The sequence below is a fragment of the Eulemur rufifrons genome, chromosome 16 (genome assembly GCF_041146395.1).
Source record: "Eulemur rufifrons isolate Redbay chromosome 16, OSU_ERuf_1, whole genome shotgun sequence".
NCBI classification, from domain to species: Eukaryota; Metazoa; Chordata; class Mammalia; order Primates; family Lemuridae; genus Eulemur; species Eulemur rufifrons.
The window spans coordinates 75,521,731-75,535,336 of NC_090998.1; the positions used below are offsets into that span (position 1 = coordinate 75,521,731).

The 13,606-nt window shown below is 35.1% G+C and overlaps 1 long non-coding RNA gene across 5 annotated transcripts in view; it reads left to right on the top strand.

Moving 5' to 3' along the window:
- Positions 1-13,606, top strand: part of LOC138396983 (uncharacterized) — a 96,674-nt gene that overhangs the window by 59,996 nt on the left and 23,072 nt on the right. For 4 of the 5 annotated variants that reach the window (XR_011235735.1, XR_011235736.1, XR_011235734.1 and 1 more), the window contains one exon: positions 3,678-3,882. This is a non-coding gene — a long non-coding RNA (uncharacterized lncRNA). Of the gene's footprint in view, positions 1-3,677; positions 3,887-13,606 lie in introns of all 5 variants that reach the window. The other variant, XR_011235733.1, reaches the window with a different exon arrangement.

Sequence of the window (13,606 nt, forward strand, 5' to 3'; positions counted from 1 at the left end):
TACAAGATGTTGTGGTTTAACAGAGTCTTAATGATGTTTAATAACCTGTCCAAAGTCCCAGAGCTAATAAGTAAGGAGCTAGGGATGGGGTAGAGGGAGGATGTCTGACTCCTGATACTACAGCTCAAAGGAAGGGAATTTCAGGCATTTGCTTCTATATCTAGCAGGCTGGAAGGCAGAAATAAAATTAATATACATGAGACTTGAACATATTCAAGTCATCAGAAAGATAGGAGGGGCTGTCAGAAGGGCCAGTGGGAGACTGTGGCACACCAATAAAAGCATCTGTAGCAGAGAGAGTAGGGCTTAGTGGTCTGTGCGGATCCAAAATGGATCCTTCTCCATGGAGAGTGTTTCCAAATTTAGATGGCTGTGTTCTCACTGTTTCAACCTTTAAAAAATTCCACACCTATGCATTGTGTTTATATCATCAACAACCTGTTGTGATGTTTGATACTTGCATGCCCTAGAGAAAGAGAAGCCTTAGGTGACTCTGCTGAGTTGAGCTTTGTGGCTACAGGGAGCAAAAATCAGCAAATGCCCACAATGGAAAATCAAAGTAAGAGTGCCAAGAAAAGTAAGAGCATTAAAATTTCTCAGAGTGTTGCCAATTTCTCCAGGTTCATTTTTCCTACTTTAATCTCAGTGTTTCCAGCAGTTCTACATCTGTGTAGGTGTGCCATAGACAGCCATAAAGAAGTTAAAATTGGAGCCCTCTTTAGAAGATCTACAGGCCTTCTAAAATTATAAAAGTCTTGTAGGTCTTATACACATTATAATTTGTAATGATGTCCCATGTATCTGTTGGTTATTATTATTGCTGTTATTGTTTTATAAATCAGGTTTACCCTCTAGGCTATATTTCTGTGCCTGGTCTCTCGAGTTTAAAATACTGAGTTTTCCTTGTTTCAGAATGCCTCGTTGAATTCAGTGAATTTTTCGTAATGTTTCATAGGGAAAAAAGTGATGTAGCATAGACAGACATGTCAGAATTATTCATATGATCATTGTAGTAAAAATAATAACTAAGCTATATAATGAGTGTTTCCAGCAGGTTAGGAAATACACAAAGGGTTTTATATGCATATTTATATTATTTGGTTTAATATCAAAATTCCATCAGGTAGACATAATTATTGTTCCCATATTACAGATAGAGTCTTTTATTCTTCTTTTTGAGATTAACAGTTAGAATGGTGTTTAAGCAAGCTTTTGAAAAAGAAGACAGTACTTTTTGATACCACAGAACATATTTCCTATTTTGACATTTCTCCTTCTAGTCTTTGTTCAAATATACTCAGCAATCAATATATGCACGATTTTGTACCCTGCTTTTTTATTCAGTACAGTCATAAGAAATTGGCTTTCTCAGTCTTCCTCATTCCCCCATAATGACTGCATATGATTAATTGCCAAAACTTATTTATCAATTTCTATCTTTGGGGACATTAAGTTGTTTCCATTTTCTCTTATAGATATTACTTCAGTGAAAAACTTTGCATACATAACATATTTGTTTTCTGGGAACTTCCTAGGAAAAAGTCTTTTTTTCTACAGTCAAAGAATAAAGATCTTTTTAACTCTTTCTAACTCCCTGAGTTAAAATCATTTTTATAGGAGCTATAGTGAGCATATTTTAAAAGCTTAAGAGAAATGTCTATTTTGAACTCTTTTTAGGAAGGATTCTTTTCAATATTTTAAAGATATAACTTGGATAAACATATGAGTCATTACTATATGGCAATCAACATAAGGCCTAAAGAGTGAATTTTTGCCTTATTTAATTTCAAAAATGGGCGAATTGGGCTTTGAGAAGGTTGCTGTGTGCAACGTCAGTTTCTATTCTTCATCAACATGTATTTCTTGAGAAACTACCGTGTGCCAGGCGGCATGACACTTGCCAAAGCCATGATAGTAAATGTGATGGAAACAGCTCATTTCCAAACACAAGGTCACTGAAAGTCATATCAAAGACTCTTTGTCCTTGATATTGTGCCACAACACACTCTTCTCCTCTGACATTTACGAGTTCTTTGTTCTTTTGTTTTTTATGGAATGTGACTCATTTCTTAATATCAGCCCAAGACATAAAGGATAAAGAGTATCTTACTCTCAGGAAGATGTCTAGATCCATATAGTTACAGATGTAAAATTTCTAAGCACTTCTGAAATGGTATTTTTCCCATCCCAACCCAGTTCTGGTGGGATTTTAGAAACCCCTTTGTATTCCTAGGATGAAAGTATCTTGCTGTGTGGTTTTGTGTCCCCTAAATCATCTTATCCCCATTGCATATATCTTAAGTTGCCTGTAAACATATTTATGCATTTATTTTCTCAGCACTTTTGGGCCCTCCATCTCAGGAATGTCCTCATGTAAAAACAAAATGTAAATTTAGGGTACATACCATGATTTATTAATACAGTGCACTATACCTACGATTTGGCCCCCTTTTGGGGTCCAGAATTGGGGTACAGAATTCTTATGTAAAATCAACTTCAGAATCACATTGTAACTTTTTATGACATTCCTCCATCCCAGAAAGACCTACTAATTTGTTGATGAATATAACTATATGTTTATTGTATGGTATTCCTTTTCAAATTCTGCAGCGTAAACTTTTTATTTTGTTGATGCTTAAACATTTCAATGCAGAAAACAATCCTTTAGTAAAAATCACATCAGTTTAATGACGTACCATGTAGATCAAGCTCTTTGTTGATCCATTGGACACTTCACTTTCAAAAATGTTGTTATATCATTTTATAAGAATGTTACTACGTAATACCTAATATACCTTGAAATTGCAGTAAAGTCATTGTCTGTATATGTTGATCAATTGATACACAGCTATATATGATTTCAATAGACTGATTTTTCTGAAGGGAAATTTTGCGTTAGGATGTAAAGATGTTTGTCCCCCAACCCAAAATTGTGTAAGTTATTTTTAACTGATATGCCCAAATTAGTTTCTCATATTATTCCATATAAATATGATTTGAATTTTTATGCAAGGGTAAGTTTCAGGAATTGGAATTTATAGAGTATTCTGGGTGACAAAGGAAGGGGTGGAGACAACTTGATAACGTCAGAATACTGACACCAGTGTTGAGCAGGGTTGGCTTAGGCTACCTAGTCGTGCTGCTGGCTCCGCTGGGTAACAGTCTGCTCATAGACGTTACCAAGGTAGCGCAGAGGTGGAAGAGAGAATAGGAAACCATCTGAAAAAGGAATTCATAATTTTTTTTTAAAACTCTCCTTAACTTTCTAATATCCTGAGCTTAACCTCAGGGTTGAAGTCCTTCCTATAGCAACTTTACACATACCCTACTGCCTGAACTCCAAACCCTAGGAACTACATGTCTAAGATCTGAATGTATTCTTGGTTCCAAATCAATCTTGTCACTCCACGGAAAGCAATGCGAGATAATAAGTAGTATTCACCTGATTGCTTTCCTGCTCCGAGACAGCTGGTGACGCATGTCTTCCTGATAACCAGGAGTTTCAGATCTAAGGCAGGGCTAAAGGGAAGCTGGGAGCTCTCGGAATCTAAATTTGACAGTCGATGGCTGAGGAGAGGGTCAGGAGGGATAGAATCTGTGACAAGTATGAGAAAGGAACAAAATTTATCCGTTCTGGTTGCAATGATTAGATGTCTCTTTGTCTGGCTTTCTTACAGTGGGTGACTGATCATCCCCGCCAGCTGGCTAATATCATAATTAACAAAGTTGCTACTACGTCTGCAAAGTTTAATCGAAAAATTTGCCAGTGATATGATGGCATTGTCACAGAGATCACAAGGGACACGGAGCCGACTTTTGCTGGAGGTGGAACGGCAGAGCTGTGTAGGCAAGATGAGAAATTGAGAACTTGTTCAGCCAAAGGTATGTTTCTTTCCTAATTCCACATCCTGGGTTTTCTTATTAAGATTTTCATTCGATTTGGTGGGTTCTTTTTTCTTTCGTGATCAAAATGATTCATAAAAATATCCATACGCTTTTTGAGCATTTACAGCATATTCTCTGAAAGCTTTAGGGTTTTTTTTTTTCCCTAAATCTACAAATTTGGAAATATAACTAAATAGCTTTTGATGCTGAGAATGGAAAATAAAGCAATATTTTGCCTACTGTTGTGTCTAACCTAATCTTTATCAGTTTTCCAGAATAAGTATTTGGTAACAAATATCAATTGAACATTTATATTGTGTAGCATTGGATTTATGTTGCTCAACAATGTAAAACCCATAGCTATGCTTTATTCTGTTGTGTCAACCTAGTTATAGGAAAGGGAATAAAGCAAGTGTAGGTATAGAATATGTAGAGGTTCTAGTTCCGTTTCAAGAAGTGCTCAGAGTGGGAGGGAGGAGGGCTAAGGTCTTAAGTCTCACAAAATAATTGGGGCTTTTCTTTTTTTTTAACACCATTTATAAAGACCAGTATTTATTGAAATTTTATGCTATTTTCCAATGCAAGTCTGGCCATTGACTGTTATACCTGTATTTTCTTTTTACTGTGATTTGCTTTGCTTGATTGAATATTCGAGCTCGGAGGAATTTCCTAAATGCTAGCCTGCACATATTGCTAATTAATGACTGTGAATATTGATGAGGGGGACATGCACCTCTGTGTATATGCCTCTGCACTTCATCTGAGTACAAAGAGGGAGGAAGGGGACTCAGAAAATATGTAGAAGGCAAGTTTGGGTTATTTATGCTGTGTCACACCACTCCTATAATACCAAGGTGATCGATTTGCAATATAATTGGGGTAAGGTTCTTTTACTTTCCGTCCATGGTCTTCCAGACCACTGTATCACGGCAAAATGCAATCATTTGTCTTTTGCCTATTACTATTGTCTTTTGTGTTAACAGCAGTTTTTAAATGTCATGAAATAACATTTTGGAAACAAATTAGTGCACAGCATGTATATTTTTAATAAGCCCATTTAAACTTTCTCATGGTTTTATTGCTAACCATGGGAGACTAGACAGTCTCAATATATTGATTTTAATATTTGGCCATCAAATTTCATATTCCCAAATAAAAAAAATAAATCATTTTATGGGATTATGAATTTTAAAGCCTTTAAGTGTCCAGATAATTTTAAATACTGTTTATTGAAATTTTTGTTAAAATTTGACTTAACACATTTCTAATCTTCACTAAAATTTAATGACACTGATAAGAACAGCTGAAATTGGAGGTTTATGTCATTATTTTTATTGTATTCTGAACATCGTTTTCACAGGAGAATGTTATTCTCGTAATAGAGACTCTCTTTATGTTTCTTTAACTTTGATTCCCACCCCCCAGCCCAATATCTGGCATATAATGGGCATTCATTATATATTTATCAAGTTTAATGGTTTAATGGTTTTATGAATTTAAGTGTTTCTATAGTTATTCAAATATGGTTAACATTTGCTTCCTCCAAATCAGTAACTTCTGTATGCAATAAACATTATGAATAGAAATAAGCAGATGAATGGCACAATCACAGAAAATAGGGAGGATTAAGTTGATAAAATAATATATCATTATTTTAACCTAAACCTCCATAATATTTTGTGTAATTGAGATTTGGTATTGTAAGTACTCTGTTGGAGTGTCCCAGGTCTAGCAGGATTAGAAAGGGCCCCGAAAATGGTTCATAGCTGATGTCCCGTTTTTGTTAAAACAGGATTATCTCCTGAGATGTGTAGAAATGAACTCTTGTCAGAGTTTCAAAAGAATTAATGTTTTTGGTAAAATGTGCTAATGTAAAGAGTTAGGAGATTAGTGATGCAGAATGAAAGCAATGCATTCTTTCGCATGGAAATAGGAATATAATAAATGTCCTGCAGGTAATTGGGGCTGTAGCAATTTTATTGAAGATTAAAGTTTGATTGACCTCTGTTAGGATGATTAACCCTTCTGAAATTAAAAGCCAGAGCTGAATTATTCTGTTTAATTTAAATGCAAACATTGAGCAGGTCCTATGTCATTCAAATAATAATAAAAAAGCCTTCCTATTTCAATGCACATTATCTGGGTGATGGACACCCTTATAACTTTGACTAAAACTGTACAAAAGCAATTCACGTAACCAAAACATTTGTACCCCCGTAATATTCTGAAATTTTAAAAAAATTTTCATTTTTATACATCTGAATGGTATGCTGCATTAAAAGGACCATAGCTCTGGCAAAAGCATCGTGGTGGCAGAGAATATAGAATAATGTATAGATAGCTGAGAGCACGTGAGGAGAGTCCCAGGCACCACTCCCCCCCCCATTCAAAACACCAAAACCCCCAACAAAAGCAGGGAGCATGGAACCAGATCTCCACACGTGGAAAATGCATGCCCCCAGTAAAAAAAATAAACAACAACCTAGGAATGTCCTGAATAAATAACAATGACATCTCTATTCCAATCCAGTGCCAGCCACCTAAACTGCATATCATATTCATGTTACATCTACATGATTACTCCTGAAAATGTGTGCTTTTTGTTTCGGTTGCTTAGGAAGCAGTTCCTAAAAGTTGATTATTTCTGATGCCTGAAATTTCATTCCCCATGATCCCTGAGAGTCTCTGGATATAGTCAGTATTTTCATTTAGTTAAAAAAATGTTATAGGAGAAGCAAACTCATTATTCACAATGCCATTTAATGGTTTAGTTTTATTTTTCTTTGTTAAATTTTCTAAGCTTTTGTGCAAAGTTGTCCATTCACATTGTTTCAAAAAACTGTTTTCATTTTTCATGACATATGACATTTTTTGTTACTAAGTCAGTGAATATTTTTAGTTTTAGTTCCCACCACATAGTGAATGTGTCTTCCTTTTATGTGTCTGTGAACTATTAAAATGATAATAAAGGCTCTCTTCCCTCCATACGTAATTTATTTCTCTCTCTTTTCATCAAAGAATTCACTCTGAATGTGGCAAGGTAGAAAATTCTAAGGCATTATAGTGTAAAAATTAAGAGGCCTGAGGTGCTATAGTTTATTTTTGCACAAGCTTTTCATGTATTTTTTTTTTTTTTAACATCCTTCTGAAAGGTAGGCTTCTACTCCAAGCCCATGAAAAACGTCAAGGATGAAAAACTTGTGATAGAATAGCTGAGATTATTCAACTGGCAAAGTGACTCTGGCATCCTCCAGGGACTTAGATAATACCTTGAAGCACAGATTAATAATATGTTTAACTAAGATCTGTTTGCTATAAGGATAATTTCCTAATTCTTAATTGTGGGACACGTATTCAACCGTGAATCGTAAACACATACGTTGTTCTGTACCTTGTCTGATAAAGTGTAGCTTATTAGCTTTAGCTTTAGTAGAATTGTCAAACTGTAAAAAAATTCAATTGTTTTATGATAATACTTGCTTTCCTATTAAAGATAATTTTTACTAAAAGAAAAACATGACCACTAAAATTCTATCCCTAAAATAAGCACTATTAATTCCTCGGACAAAATTCAATAATCTTCTCTAATTTAGATTCATCTTGTTTTACCTCTTACCAGAACTAAATGAAAATAATTTTCAGTGTTAAAACTTCTTGTAAATACAACACCATTCTCTACAGCATAAAAAAGCTAATGTGCTGAACTACTTACTGATAATAACACCTTTCTCTGTATTGCCATTAATTATCAGTGATCTTTTTCATAAATAGAAAATCATGGCTTGGAAAGGTAAAATTCATATTGTCGTAGTGTAGAAAAAAGTGTTGGTGAAAGAGCAAAGGAAAATATGCTTATATTTTGCTAAATCCCAAATCCAATCATTTGTTTTAATTCAATGTGCTTCGAAGACATTTTTATTTCTTTATGTTGCTTTTGTTTTCTGACTGTTGGTTCCTCTCTAATCCGCACACTCCCAGACCTGACATTTTCTCTTATAGTTGTGAAATAGCATTCTTTGCCATGAACAAGCCAAGATTAATCCATTTAATATTTCCATGGACCACATATTTTAGCTGGACTCCTTCTATTTAAAAAAAAAAAAAAGGACTGTTTTAAAAAGTGACCAAGGGTGTTTTATTCATTGCACATTGTTTGTGAGTCAGTGACTTAATTTAATTTCACAAAAATTAAAGAAGACCTATCATGAACAATTTTATTCGGCCAGACTAAGGAGAAATAACAGTGGCAAACTCATGGATTTTTAAGTTTCTTTTTTGTTTTTTTTAATCATTCATAGTAAAAAAAGTAGTCACATATGAATTTTTTAAAGATACTATTCTCTTTAACACACAAGTCTAGAATAAAATTGTTTCATTAATAATGGTCAAGAGAATTATGTTTTGTAATTTGTTTGATAAAATCATAAAAACATCTAGAAACAATAAATGACCCAATGTTAATTTTCCAATTTAATTGGGAGGGGTAATTCCCTAGCACCAATTTTCCAGTGAGTTGGAAGGTGATCTTACGTGGTGTAGTGGTGTGTGGCTTATTTGATGCAATCTATGCTAGTTGTATTAAAACTAGCACACTCTCTCTACGGATTACTTTGGAATCTGGAGAATTGCTTAAAAAGATAACTTTAACTGAAGTGCCTTCAGCATTAGCATTTCTGGAACCATTACTAAGGGACCTTTTTATTCAGTTTCAACAGATCTTTATTGGGCATCTCCCATTATTGGGCACTAGCCCAGGGAGGTAGGTCTATGAGCCATGTTTTAGGGACCAGAAACTCAAACTCAGAGTGGAGAATGATTTGCGTGACGTCAGATAACCAGTCAGGGGCACAGCCTGGGCTGGGAGCTGGTGCGGCATCTCAAGCCCTCCCTCACCAAAGCTGTTCTTGGGATAACCATAGCATGCCACTGCACTAACACTTGGTGACGATGAGAATGGGATTCTTGGAAGATAGATCTAAACCCTTTCCCCAGACAAAGGAATGTACTGAAACCCAAGAACCACAGTGAAAGAATTAATCCTCTCTTGATTCACTCTGGAGGAAGTAGGTGAAGGGGAGGTTTAGAATGCTTGAGTTGTTCACTGCTACACCCAGGCAGTGAACCTCAGCAGTTAGCTCATTTCATGGAGACAAGAAATCCCACTCCCCAAACAGTAATCGTTTAGTTCATTGAAAGCCAGTCATTAGGCTCTTTTAAAACTTGACTTTAAAACAATTGTGTTTACCTATCTTTCATTTAAACTTCTTAAATAGTTATGTTTAACAGAGTCTTCAAGTGAGAGGTGTCTTTGTCCCACCTCATCCAGTTTCATTGGTGTGAATAGTTTGACAAACTATTGATAAATGTGTCTCTGTATTTTACAACCCCTGCTCTTGAAATTGAGCCATAGAGAATTGTCCAAGTGTTTATGTCAAATGCATTTAAACAAATACGTGGGCAAAAATCTTTTTGATAAATATAAAAAAACAAATGTACAAGTTGTATGGTATTACTGCACTGTGAGAAAACGACATTGTATAAAACAATTGGCAGAACAATTTCCTGACTTCTTATGAGAGTAAGAGAATTATCCTCAGTTAAATAAAAAGTAAACCTCTATAAAATTAGCTCAGTAGGTTCCAAAAATTCGAGATTGACAAATAAATTTTCACTTGGTGACTTCATCCACCTTTTGAATGTTGATTCTGTGGGTTTGTAAACTCTCTGAAGTTGGCTCAGGGGGCATGATTGGTCTAAATCCATCTCTGTATTCACCCATGGGGCCTAGAAGAATTCTCTATACATGGTAGGCACCGAGGAACTGTTTGTTAAATTGAAAGTGATTATTAGCGTTAAAGTAAAGCTAGGCACACTGAACCCAATACTTCCTTGTAAAGACTGGGTGCTTATACTAAGAAATAAATCTAAGCTTCAAAGTCTCACACGAAAAGGAGAAATTGAAATGCATGTGTGTGTATGTGGGTGTGTATATATATATATATACACACACACATGCTATGCATATCCATGCTAGATGCTAGATTAGTCGTATGTCTACTCTTCAAATGCTCTGAAAAATGGCCCAATTTGCTCCAATTTAGCTTTGCCTTTATGCCTGTGGACCTATCAGTCACTAGTTAGCCACTTATTACTTGCCAACAACTAGTTTTTCTGAACTGATTATGATATTGAATCAAAGTTACCAGTTTGGTTTATGTTTGTGGAGAGGAAGGAAAAACAATTCACAGTATTCGTTTTGAAAATGAGTGAAAAAGCAACAAAAGGGCACTGTGTGGAATCAGGGAAGTTGAAGAACATTTGCAGGAAAATAAGGAATTACTACTGTGATTCCAACTGCAAATGAAAATATTTCGTAATAGAGAAAATTAGAGTGTGTCATAACACGAGACCTACTGAGAGAATCTTCCCTAAGAGATGCTAGGCAAGATGGAAGAGCAAGTTTGACCAACATCCTTTCTAAGTATATAAATACTTGAGAATTCATTAACCATTTGAGTCCTGTTTGATGATGATTAAACCCTTAGGCAGATGTGAATCAACTTTACTATGTGGAAACATTGAGGAAAACATTTATGAAAACTATGATCCAATTTCTGAAAATACAGGCCAATTAAAGACTGAGATTTAATTTAGGAATTTTAGGCTGTCTGCATGATATATATATTAATGCTGATTTCTCTCCCCTCATTCTTTATCTTCATAAGCAAAAGGAGATTTTTACTTATTGACATATTATTGAAGAATTGAGCTTTTTTCCAAAATTACACATTTTTTTGCATAAATGTGCCTAATTACCTGAATTCAGTTTTGATTAGCAGTGTTAATTGATGCAGCTGTGGATGGTATCTGTTTACCTAAATTACCATGTGCAAACAGCAATATGTCTGGAAGTGAATATGCTAAACTGAAAATACTAATTAGCTAAGACAGATTGTTATTCAAGTCACATCGTGGAGCTTTCTAATGAAAGCCTAGATGTGTCAGGGTTTTATGATATTCAGACAGAAATGTCTATATTACATATGATTTCTAAATTTAATTCATAAGAACAGATGAGATGTCAGCCAGGGTTCTTCTGCCTTATTCTGATATTAGTGTGAATATTTTACTCAACTACATATATATTCGTGTGTTTTTTTGTGAGAAACCCATCATGTGCTTTGACAATATGCCAGCCCTGTACATCCAGACACATCTATTTCTTGATCAATATAGTCACAGATTATATCCACCTACTGTCCTGAAGATGAAGATAAATAAACCATCTTGCAAGCTTAATCACATCAGCTGGTTAATTTAATCAAACCAAATAGCAGAAAGGTTAGTTAAACAGACAGCTTACACTGAGTAGTATTTATGGGTGTTTTCTTTTTGCCTCCCAAATAAATAATAATAAAGGTTTGATCCTAGGATTCTTAAGAATCAATGAGTAAGTCTCAGGGCTGAAAGGTGAGTTCTCATTGCCTTCAGATTGCCTTGAATCCTTAATCACTTTTCAATGGATCACAAAACAGTGCTAATTTTCAAGTGCCTAGTTTTAAAGTGTTACAGGCTTTTTGTGCCTTTGGTTCCCATTACCTTTGTCCTAATGCATGACCTGCTTTGCTTATGGTTTCTCTCCAAAGAAAGCATTAATCTTTACCTTGTGCTGTGGCACTTAGCTCTCATTAATGGCACTGTAACTTAGAGCTATCCGAAGATTACAGTACAAATCCTGCCCATCATATAGTGAGGAAATAATGGACCCATCTTCCCTTTCCCAAGAGGCTAAATAACTGTGCTTAACGCATAATAAGTCTCCTCTTTAAGGCTGTGAGAATAAGGCCTCTTGACTCAACCTTAAGAGTTTAAGATTCCCTGTTAGGTATTTTAAGATGCCATGAGCAAAATGGGGGTAATTTTCATGATGCAAATTTGAACATAATTATAGTTTGGCATATTTAATTTAGGTTTAAGTGAGAATTATAATTACCAAAAATTGAATTATTTCAATTATGCTAATTTCTATCCCCCAAGTTTCGTGTAATTTGGGTTCTCTAAAATAGGTTTAGATCCAGCAAAATTACAATGGAGTCTAGTACTAAAAATAAGGAATTTGTGAAAATGACTCTGCTTTAGTTACATCTTTGCTACAAAAATGTTGAATTACTGCTAGCTGGTCCAGGAAAACAGGAAGGGCTTGAAATGGCTTAAATCAAAAGTAGAAGAAAAAATGGCATTGTGTATTAACTGCTTGGGCTATTTGTGTTCCGTTTTCTGTATCAATGCCAATTTTAATGAATTGTTGGTGTTTTGTGTCTAATCAATAAAGCTAATCCAGTATTTTCAAAATAAAATTTATGTGTTATAGTGATGATAATTTAATATTATAGTATACTTTTAGGAAAAACATACTACAGTCACCTCCCAAATTGTCTTGCCTTTGATTATCATTTTAGCGTTGGGCCTTTCCAAGGTGCTTAATGTAAAATTCCTTTATTCTTGGAGATGAAAACTTGGAAGATTTTATTTCCCAACGGCTAAAGGTAACTTGCTGAATGTTCTGAGGATAGTTCAGGAGAGTTCATTGCTCTAGAACTGAAGTTGTGTGTGTGTGTGTTTGTGTGTGTGTGTGTACATACTTTAATAAAGTCACCCAAGATCTGAATTTAGACTCTAGCATCAGCCAACCAGTTTGACTGTCAGGTGTGTTAACTCTCCATACTTCTGGGTTCACTGAGACATCTACTAAACAAACCTAAGCCTGCTTTTAGAGCATACACAAAGAAAAAAACATCCTCCCTAAAAAGTATATCTACTCTATGCAAAACAATGCTTCAGATACTTTTTACTTAGCATGAGATTCTCTAAATATTTTAGTAAAAGTTTTTTGGTTTTTTGGTCTGCATGTGTAGATGTGAGCTTGTTTTGTGTCAGACTCTTTGCTGGTACATATGAGCATTTCTACACAGCACCTTTAAAATGGGAAAACAGGTCAGTGATGTCAGATCAGAAATGGAGTTACAGAGTTTAATCAGGCATTTTAATGAATTGTCTTTAGGCAAGTCACCTAAACTCAGTGTGCAAATTAGTTAATTTTAAGAATAAATATAGCTATCTTTCCAACTTATTAAGGATTTATCACTTGTGCCCAAGGTTCCATGGATCTGTAAATGAAGTGTATGAATCTTTTCTTTGAACTTTAATTGGCCTGTGAGGGAGGCAAGTCTGACTGAGTTAAAGGCTGAAGGACTTAATCCTTTGAAGAAATTTTGATTTGGTTTTATTACTTCTAAGTATTGCTAATGCATTCTAAAATTAATTTTACTCTGACTGCTTTGCGTATTCTGATTTCCCTTCTGAAGGAAAGATTGTAGGCTCCCTGAGGGAAGTCTACTATTTCTTTTTTAATCCCCCCTATGCCCACCCCCAGCTTCACACTGTGTGTTGTGCACACAGTAGGGGCACTTAAGGTGCTATTGCAGTCAACAGAGGTTACAGTGCATAAAAACCGTGGCCATTAACCCCATTCGTAACTCTCGATGACCTGTATTACAGGATGCATGTATGACCCAGGGGCCATAAACCCTCTGAAAGACATTAAAAAAATTTTAAAGCTTCTGGTTATTTTGAAAAAGCTATATTTTTTAAAAAATAGAGACAGGGTCTCACTGTGGTGCCCATGCTACAGTGCAGTGGTATGATCATAGCTCACTGCAGC